This window comes from Camelus dromedarius, chromosome 4, assembly GCF_036321535.1.
Source record: "Camelus dromedarius isolate mCamDro1 chromosome 4, mCamDro1.pat, whole genome shotgun sequence".
Classification (NCBI taxonomy): Eukaryota; Metazoa; Chordata; class Mammalia; order Artiodactyla; family Camelidae; genus Camelus; species Camelus dromedarius.
In genome coordinates, this window is record NC_087439.1 from 42459757 (window position 1) to 42471374 (window position 11618).

Genomic DNA, 11618 nt, shown 5'->3' on the forward strand with positions numbered 1-11618 from the left:
AATATTTATATGGAAAGTACTGAAACATGTAGTGAATGTTAAAAGCAAGAATAAAATGCATCTGTTGTTTGAAAAAGTGTTTCTCCTAAGACTGCATCAGTGACTTCCGTATTAAATTTTCTTAGTTTATGCTTCCCAACAGTATTTTGTCTAATGCTCTAATGTCACAACCATAGCATACTGACTACAAATCAAAGCATGTTTATTTTTCTTCTAGTTACTACCACTGAAACAAAAATTTTGGAGTCAGAATTTAGCTGACAGTTTTGCAGATGATGTGTGAGGCAGTTCAGCATGCCTCCCTTAGTTTTCCTTCACCATTATGGCTTTATTATTTATAGCAAAGGCAAGCACGTCTACATTCCAACAAAAAGGAGGTGAAAGAACAATCACTTTGCAACATGAAAAGCATAGTTGATGAACAACTTAAACTACACACCTGCCGATGTTTTTGGCCAGAGCCTCTATAACCATCCAGGAAGAATTGAAAGATTGTGGTGCAACACCTGGTATTGTGGGTTGAATTGTGTCCCCCTCAAAATATATGTCAAAGTCCTAACCACTGATACCTGTAATCTTATTTGGAATTAGGATCACTGTAGATGTAATCAAGTTAGGATAAGGTTACATTGAATTAGGGTGGGCCCTAATTCTATATGACTGGTGTCCTTATAAGAAAAGGGTGAAAGACACAGACAGAAGACACAAGGGGAGAAGGCCATGTGGTGACAGAAGCAGAGCTGAAAATGATACATCAGTAAGCCTAGAAACACCGAGAATTGCTGGCAACAGCAGAATCTAAAGAAAGGCATTGAACATCTTCCTTAGAGCCTCAGAGACACTGGTTTTGCTGACACCTTCCATTCTCCAGAACTGTGAGAAAATAAATTTCTGTTGTTTTAAGCCACCCAGTTAGTGGCAGTTTGTTACAGCAGCCCTGAAACTAAAAAAACCTGAATTACTGAGAAAGGCATTGCTTTCCATTGAGACAGAGGAGGCCTTTATTTAAATGAGTGTCTTTTGAAAAGACAGTGGATAAATATATTATCAACTGTTAATGTATCTTCTGGGAAATAGATTCTCTGAAGAAGTAAGGCAAAATTAGACACATTTTTGATGACGATAAGGAAAGTTACAAAGTATGAGAATCTCTCCAAAAAGGAATGATATAACTGGGGCTTGACTATTGTTATTTATTCACCAGTAGAGCAAGAGCCTATTAACTGGAAAGAGAAAATGTGGATTAGGTGATAGTTGGGGTGTTAGAAACACCCATATAATTCCACACTGTATTGACAATGAGAGTAAACTTCAAAATTTCCTATGATGTTCACACTGAGACCAAGAATAAGAGGAAATTGGATAAAGATAAATTCATTACACAGAATAGAAAGAGGTTTTTAAGCATTATAATGTTCAATATTTGCTGGTGTTAGAATAAAATGTAGGATAGAGAACGTTAATAGAAGTAATTAGTGTCCAAAAAATTGCACTACATTATTATTCAACATGTGATATAGTGATAATGTCAATATAAATAATATGGTGATAAAGAAAATGTATCATATACTAAGAATAGACCATTTAAAAACTGTAATCACCTGAAGTAATTTATTTTATCTAATCCTCGCATTAAAGCTTCATTGAGATCTTATGGCAGCTAGAGTCATTTAAGAAAAGCCCTGAAATTAGATTACTATAGGTAAAGCTATTTCAGAAATGACATTTTACAACTTGAGTATAACAGAACTCATAACTATCATTTTAATCTGTCTTGTGAAGCAATTTTTAGCATGTTCATTTTGTTTCACTCTTACCCAAATGATGAAAAATACCTTGTGCTAATTCAGACAAGCCATTTAAATGGCTTTCTAAAAAGCAAGCTTAATTGGCTTTGGAACCAAAATTTTTGATAGTTTAGTAAACTAACCGTATTATAAACGATGTGAGTCTGTTTCACTGCTGTAGAGTTTCAAATATACTTTAACTCTCATGGGATTTTTTCTTCTATATACGGTCTTGGAATGCACAGTGTTAAATAGCTATGTGAATGACAAGCCAGCAGTAAATATACACATAGCTGGGACTACTGTAAGTAAATAGAGGCTTGATAAAATCCAGAGATTGATTACATATCACTGCCAAAAAATTATTTCAAACTTGAAATGTCAAGAAAGATTATTGGTATTCTTTCAGTGCAATGCTGGGCTTGACTACTGAATAGGCTGTTTTCAATTTTGAAAGGATCAGAGGTTAGCTTGTAGATTTTTGTCTGGAAGAAAAATAAATAATGTCTGTCTAGTAGAACAGATAAGACTGACAATTATCAACTGTAGATCTGTTGGATATAAGAAGTTTCATATGTAACACAAATCTTACTCTAACATTCCTTTAATTCCTTGTGTATACCTTGCTTCTTAAAGGATCTATGAACCAGTCATAATGCTTATTGGTTCTTTATTAATTAATGATTTAAATAAAGTCTTTGATGGGTTCATTTTATATTGTATGAGAATCATGTTTTTCAACTTTTGAAGATTATGCTTTGTTTTGGAGATTATTAATTGAGATTCCCAAGTGGACTCATGACAGAGCCAACTAAACTACTGTAGGAGATAGGCTACTTAAATTTAGGCATGTCTTGGCTGCTAGAGTAAATCTCAAGATCTCAAGTGGCAATCAATTTTAGCTTTTTTGATTTATTGCTCTCTCTTTTTTGTTTCTACTGTTTTTGTTTTTGGTTCATGCATAGTTGATAATTGATTTCCCATTGGTGGTGGCAATGGATACAAATTTGGTTTTGTGGTTTGACCATTTGATGAGATCTCTGTTCTGTGGATGAGCTATCCTCTATTAGGTGATAAATAACAGAGAACTTGGTTGGTTAGTCTTTTGTGTTTCTTTCATTGTCCATCTGTGAGCTGAAAACAATTAAAATTTTGTGCCTATTAGGAAAGAGAATTCCTTGATTTCTGAACTGGTGAGTTTTGTGCTTCTCTTTTTATTTTTGATCTATAGTTGAAGTTGGAAAACTGAAGCTTTAAGTTCTCTTTATATCTGTGTTAATGTTTGTTTGTCCATAATTCAAAAAAGTATTTACATCTCTTTGACAAGTGTGAAGTACTTTCCTGTCTCTGGCACATGTAAATAGGTTACATTATAATGTCTCTTTAATTAATGGAGTTCTGTTTTGATTGTTTTTTCAAGGACAGATAAGTACTTAGCATAAATTATACATTTTTTAAATTCACAGAAAATAAAGTTGTCTTCTAATACTCTAAAAGTTCTGATCCCCTCTCCCACAAAAATAGTTATCTTTCTTACAGATATTGTTAATTTAGAAACATTTAAAGACTCCAAGTCACAAAATCAAAATGAATCTTCAACAAATCACACTGATTTATAATTTTGATTTAAGAAAAATGTGTTTTTCTGTGATTTATCAGTGTACTCACAAGCTTTGCTTGTCTGTTAACATACTTGTATTATATTGTATATGACAGTTTTCACTTCTCTGCCCCTCAGGAGTCTCTATGAATAGAAGTTATCACTTTGGTGAAAAATTACAATTGACATGGGTGGGTGAGATTATATTAGGAACAATAATGACAAAAATATACTGTTTTTTTTAAAAAGAAGTTAAAACCTTTACTGTCAATTATTATATTACTATAAATATTATATTAATGTTTTCTCTATGTTAAAATGTTAAATTTGTCCTAGAGTCTTAACAAGGGATAGTAAAATTCACTTTTCGAAATTTTTTTTTTTTTTAATTTTTGGATGTACTGGGGATTGAACCCAGGACCTTGTGCATGCTAAGCATGTGCTCTACCACTGAGCTATACCCTCCCCCCAAAAGTTACTTTTTATCTTCTATATATGTCCATTAGTAAAGGCTCTATATCTTTTCAGTATAATTATTTGTTTTTATGTTGACTTTATTAAGTCCTCAGCTATTTAAAAATACCTTTTTTCTTTGCTTGTAAATGTGCTATTTCCTTAAAATCATGTTGTTCTCATCTATGTTTGTCTTAAAATATTTTATTGTTAAATGGATAACAGAGTATTGTTTCTTGTCAGTCATAATCCATTATTATCCTGTTACAAATCTTTGATAACTCTTCATTTCTGACTCCCACGTTTCAACCCTACAGTTACACAAATAAAATAAAAATTTCACAATATTTTTCACAACTAGGACTATCGTTGAGATTTCCTAGAGAGCTCCTGGAAAATCATAAATTTGTTATTTTGTCTTAAAAAAGGGGATGCTAGAAATAATTTGATTTGATTGATATGCTCCATATTCCTTAATTGGCTCAAAACTATTGTCAAATACAATGAGATACACAGCCTTCCCTGGTTAACATGGGAGATATGTCAAATCAGAAGAATTGGTCAGCCTTCCCTAGCTTTCTATAGGCAAAATACCATTGACCTAAATGCTTTAAAGAGTGTGAACTTCATATGAAGAATCCTGGATTGTTGTCAATGCTCTAGCTGTCTGGACAATATTCAACTCTATAGGAGTAGAGGATAACTTGTAGATTTCCTTTCTGCAGAGAAGCAAATGAATTTAGACTAATGGAACATATAAACCAAAAGGTTATGATTAATACCTATTGGGTATTAAATAATTCTCCATTTTACCTAGAAACTTTATTCTGACATTTCTTTATTAATTGTGTATATATGTATGTATATACATACATATAGAAGATATATATACCGCCTCAAATCCTTTTTGAACCAATCATAACTTCTTACAATTTCTCTCATTAATCAATGAATTAAACAAAATTTTTGACATATGGTTACTTTATATTTGTATAAGAGCAATGTTTTCTTTTTAATATGCATTTTGTTTATTGTGGTAAAATACACATAACATTTATCATTTTAACCATTTTGTATTGTACAATAAAGTAGCATTAAATACATTCAAACTGTTGTATAGTCATTACCAGTATCTAATTCCAGAACTTTTTCATTACTGCAAATTAAAATCTTTTGAAAAATCTTACCTTAAAACAATCCATATTTATTGGCATTTTTGTGTGTCTTTTGTTACATTATGTTATTTATTTATTTTGGGACCAAGCACTATTTTAGGTGCTGGGATACAGAAATGAATAAAATACACAAAAATTTCCACTCCTATGTAGTTTACATTTTAACAGAGAAGAGAAAAATTAAACCAGAGAATTAAGTAAAATATATAGTTTTTTTAGATAGGGATAAATGCAAAAGAGGAATAATACATGGAAAAGACACTTATGAAGTGTAGGAGTCAGGTGGTTGAAATGCAAAAGCTTCACTGAGAAAGTGACATTTGAGGAAATATCAAAAAACAAAGTAAGGGAATAAACCATGTGATATTGGGGGTAGAGGAAGCCTTTTAAGCAAAAGAAAATAAAAGGGCAAAGGCCTGCAGTGGAAGGTTCGTTGGTGTGCTTATGGAACAGCAATAGATTGGTATGAGAGGAATTATCAAGGAGGAGAGTAGTATAAGAAAATTTCAGAGTAAAAATGGGATACTAGATTATAAGTATAAATCAGCATAAGTCATTTGCCTTTAATCTGAATTAGATGGAAAGCCATTGGGGGATTTAATTGGAGAAATGATATGATGTGACCTACGTTTTGAAATAATTGTCATGGAAGTTGTGTTGGAGAGAGACCAAATAAAGCAAGGAGGTCAGTTAGAAGATTATTTCAGTAATCTGGGTGAAAGATAATGGTGTCACAAATAAAGTGGCAGATAGAAGGTGAAGAATATTGGTCTTTTCTGGATACAGTTTGAAGGTAGATTCAAGAGGACTTGCTGGGGGATCAGTGTGGAGTTTTGTAAGAAATAAAGTACTTGAGGATATCTCCATGTTTTTCACTTGAACAGTTGAAAAAATGGAGTTCCCCAGGACCAGAGGGCTTTGTGGGTGAATTCTGCCAAACATTTACAGAAGAGTTAACACCTATCCTTCTGAAACCATTCAAAAAAATTGCAGAGGCAGGAATACTTCTGAACTCATTCTATAAGGCCACCATCACCCTGACCAAAACCAGAGAAAGATATCACAAAAAAAGAAAATTACAGGCCAATATCACTTATAACTATAGGTGCAAAAATACTCAACAAAATACTTGCAGAATGATTCCAACAATGCATTAAAAGGATCATACACCATGATCAAGTGCGATTTATCCCAAGGATGCAAGAACTTTTCAGTATCTGCAAATCAATCAATTTGATACATCACATTAACAAATTGTAGAATAAAAACTATATGATCATCTCAATAGATGCAGAAAAAGCTTTTGATAAAATTTAACATCCACTTATGATAAAAACTCTCCAGAAAGTGGGCATAAAGGGAATATACCTTGGCATAAGAAAGGCCATATATGACAAACCCATTTAACATCATATTCAATGGTGAAAAGTTGAAAGCATTTCCTCTAAGATCAGGAAGAAGACAGGGATGCCTACTCTTGCCACTTTTATTCAACATAGTTTTGGATGTCCTAGCCACAGGAGTCAGAGAAAAAAGAAATAAAAGGAATCAAAATCAGAAGAGAAGTAAAACTGTCACTGTTTGCAGATGACATGATACTATACATAGAAAATCCTAAATATGCTACCAGAAAACTATGAGAGTTCATCAATGAATTTGGTAAAGTTTCAGGATATAAAATTAGAATACAGAAATTAGTTGCATTACTATACACTAGCAATGAAATAGCAGAAAAGGAAAGTAAGGAAACAATCCCATTTACCATTGCACCAAAAAGAAAGAAAATACCTAGGAATAAACCTACTTAAGGAGGCAAAGGACTTGTACTCTGAAAACTATAAGACACTGATGAAAGAAATTGAAGATGACACAAACAGATGGAAAGATGTTCCATGTTCTTGGACTGAAGAAGCAATATTGTTAAAATGGCTATACTACCCAAGGCAATATACAGATTCAATGCAATCCCTATCAAATTACCAACGACATTTTTCACAGAACTGGAACAAAAAAAGTTAAAATTTGTATGAAAACACAAAAGACCCCAAACAGCCAGAACAACCCTGAGAAAGAAGAACAGAGCTGGGGGAAACACACTTCCTGATTTCAGATAATACTACAAAACTACAGTAATCAAAACAGTATGGTACTGGCACAGAAATAGACATATAGATCACTGGAACAGAATAGAAAGTCCAGAAATAAACCCATGCATGTATGGTCAATTAATCTATGACAAAGGAGGCAAGAATATGCAGTGGAGAAAAAAAGACAGTCTCTTCAATAAATGGTGCTGGGAAAACTGGACAGCTACATTTAAAAGAATGAAATTAGAACATTCTCTAACACCATATACAAAAATAAACTCAAAGTGGATTAAACACCTAAATGTAAGCCTGGATACTATAAAACTCCTAGAGGAAAACATAGGGATAACACTGTTTAACATAAATTGCAGCAATATTTTTTCCGAACCAGCTCCTAGAGTAAGAGAAATAAAAGCAAAATAAATAAATTGGCCTAATTAAACATAAAAAATTATGCACAACTAAGAATACCATCAACAGAATGAAAAGACAACCTACAGAATAGAAGAAAATATTTACAAATGATGCGACTGACAAGGGACTAATTTCCAAAATGTGCAAACAGCTCACATAGCTTAATATCAAAAGAAAAAAAAAAAAAAAAAAGCAACCCAATCAACAAATAGGCAGAAGACCTAAATAGACATCTTTCCAAAGAAGACATCCAGATGGCCAACAGACACATGAAAGTATGCTCAACATTGCTAATTATTAGAGAAACGCAAATCAAAAGTACAATGATGTATCACCTCACCCAGTTAGAATGGCCATCATTAAAAAGTCTACAAATAATAAATGCTGGAGAGGGTGTGAGGAAAAAGGACCCTCCTACACTGTTGGTGGGAATGTAAATTGGTGCAGCCACTATGGAGGACAGTATGGAGGGTCCTTAAAAAACTAAAAATAGATTTACCATATGATCCAGCAATCCCACTATTAGGCATATATTCAGAGAAAACTATAACTTGAAAACACACATACACCCTGGTGTTCACATAAGCACTATTTACAATAGCCAAGACATGGAAACTATCTAAATATCCATTGACAGATAAATGGATAGAGAAGATGTGGCATGTATATACAATGGAATGCTACTCAGCCATAAAAAAAGAATAAAATAAATCCATTTGTAGCAACGTGGATGGACCTAGGGATTGTCATTCTAAGTGAAATAAGCCAGAAAGAGAAAGAAAAATACCAAATGATATTGCTTATATATGTAATCTTAAAAAAAGACACTAATGAACTTATTTACAAAACAGAAACATTCTCACAGACTTAAAAAACAAACTTATGGTTACCAGCGGGGAGAGGAAGTGGGAAGGAATAAACTGAGGGTTCAAAATTTGCAGATATTAACTACTATATATAAAATAGTTTATGCTATATTCAATACCTTGTAGTAACCTATAATGAAAAAGAATATGAAAACAAATCTATGTATTTATACGTATGACTAAAACATTATGCTGTACACCAGAAATTGACACAACATTGTAAACTGACTATACTTCAATTTTAAAAATAGGAGTTCCATACTGAGATGTAGAAGATTGTAAGGGGAGCAGATTTGAGGGGAAAAGCAGGAGCTCAGATTTGGAAATGTTAAGGTTGAGATGTTTGTTAGACATCCACCTGAAGTTATTATGTAGGAAGATGAATATATGAGTTGAGAGTCCAGGGAAGTGATCCATGCTGGAGATATTAATTTGGAAGTTATCAAAATATAGACACTATTTAATTCCATGAAATTTCACTAGATCATAAAGACACAGAGTGTAGATAGAGTAGAATTAAGAACCCAAGAGAGAACTCTGGTGTGATTTAGTATCTAAAGGTCAGGGACATGAAGAGGAAACCAGAGCAGTAAGAGCAAAACTGGGCAAATGATAGGAGAGTGAAACCTTTCTAAAGTCAGGGGCTGAAAGCAAGCCAAGATGTGGAACCAGCATCTCCCCCTACATTCAGGAGATAAAATAGGTTCCTCTACATACCTGAAGTTCAAAGTAGAAATTTACTTGGTACTCACTTGTTTGGGGCAGAACAAGACTAGACCTGAGCCTGCACTGTACAGGATGCAGGTTCTGGGTTAGACTTTGCTGCTCCTTACTAATAATTTAAGGCCTAGTTTGGATTTGTACACTCCATAGAGCCTGGTGTGAATCCATCATGAAACTTTCCAACAGGAAGGGATGAAATTGCCAGGAAACAAAGCAAAATGAGTTACTAAAAATTAATAAAATGAATGAAAAAATCCATTACATGAAAAAGTCAGCATACCCATGAGTGGAAAAATCGTATCTGAGGAACAACATTCAGATCACTAAAGTAATTTGAAGGAGTTTTAAAATAAATTTGTTTAGAATACTCAAAGGGCATTCATGAAATGGGCAAGAGATTGTAAAAGAACAGATGAATGTGAAAAAAACTAAGAATAATTCTTGGAAATTAACCATTAACTTTTAAATAACCATTAACTTTAAAAATTGAATTAACTGTTAACTTTAAAAATCAATACATAAATTAATAAATTGAACATAACTGAAGAATAAGTGAATTTGATAATAAAATCAGGTATATTTCTATGATACAATAAAAGATACGGCATATAAAAGAGAAATTAAGGAATATTAAGAAGATGTAATATGTATCTAATAGACTTTAAAGAATGAGATAATAGAAGGAGGAGGAGGAGGAAGTGATCATCAAAGAGATAATGACTGAGAATTTTCCTATATTGAGAAATATATGTGCACATATTGACAAAATCCATTGTGTGTTAAGAAATCTTAATAAAAATGAATCCACAATCAGAATACAGTAGTAAAACTGCATGCTATTAAGAACAATGACAAATATTTAAAACATTTCAAAGTAAAAATACAGATTTCCTAGGCGGAGATTACAGTCATGTTAGAAGTAAGTTTTATCTCACCAACAGTTCATGTCAGAAGACAGTGGAATGATACCTTCAAAGTGGTGAGGGAAAGTATCTTTGAACCTGGATTTCTTTGTCCAGACTATTTTGAAGGTATTTTACACACACACACACACACACACACATCAACAGCTTACCACTATCATGACAGAATAAAATAAGACCTTGCTTAAAAAAGTAACAAAAGTGGCAGCAAAGTTATTACCCTTTAAATATAGAATCACTTTTAAATGAAAGGGAAGCTATGATGTAAATCACTAGGGTCTAAAGTATTTCTGTTTATCTAGGCACCATGCTATGAGTTATTTGCCTTCACTACTAAGAGAAGGTAGGCATTCAGAATATTTACAACATAGGGTGTTAAGCAGAATTCTGTCTTCCCACTAATCAAGTTAAAACAAGTCTTAAGACAAAGAAATTTTTCTGCATGAGTGAAAGTAACAAATTTCTTGTGCTATTATTCTTGCCATTTAATGTCCATGGTAAAAGTACTCTACATTTTATTTTTTGTTACTTATATAAACATAAAGTTTTCTGTTTGTTAACATCATGAAACATTTAGATAAGTATGGAAAGTCAGAATGTGTGGTTAGTTTCTAAGATAGCATTGATTCATTACTTAGATTTATTGTAAGTAATTCAGATTTAACTGAATTTCAAATTAAAAACAAAATACTGAAACTTAAAATGTACATATATTGAAAAAATTTTTATCAGAACTATCCTTTTCACTTCACTTACGAAGATTCCTATATGATTTCTATTTTTTGGAACAGTAAGTCAGAATTTTTTGATTCTCTTGAAGAAGTTTAAAAACCACCTTAAAATGAACATGTTTCTGAGGTGTTTATTCTTCAATCTCTCCACAGACTGTTATCAATAAGATATTAATCCAAGGGAAAAAGAAAAAAACCCTAGGCAGAAGGAATGGGATTCTATAAGGATGAGCAAAATATTGTAAAACATATTGAAAAACTTAAAGGATTCTAAAAATAATAACAAATATGTGTTACCTCACATGGTTTTGGATTAGAAGTTGGGAATTCAAAGAAAGCTTGTTAAGGTGTTTTTCTTCCAGAAGAGGATTGATATATTGATTTACTTTAGAACATATTATTAAAATGTTAATATAAAAATGAGTGTTAGTTGTTTTTGGTAACCATTAAAAGAAGAAAAAGGACACCTAACTTCTATACCTTTGTGTATGTTTGATATGTATCTTAATAAAATTTCAAAAAATTCTCATATACAACTATTTAGTATATTATTCATATATATGTATGTATGTGTGTGTTAAAGTATAAAATGTAATTAGGAAAAAACCACACCAAACTCATGATAGTTGTTGTCTCTAATGGGGGTACTATCAGAAGGGAATGGGAATTTAGTGTAGGGAGAATACTTCCTCTTACACAGTAGAGACGTAAGATTTCTTGTTATGTTAGAAGGACAGGGCAGAATGCAATGAAATGGCTCATTTCTCACCTATGAGTGATTTGGGGAAAGGAAAGAAGAAAAAGAGATGAGACTAAAAACCCATCAGACTTGTGTTTCCTGAATTTTCATCTTCAGATT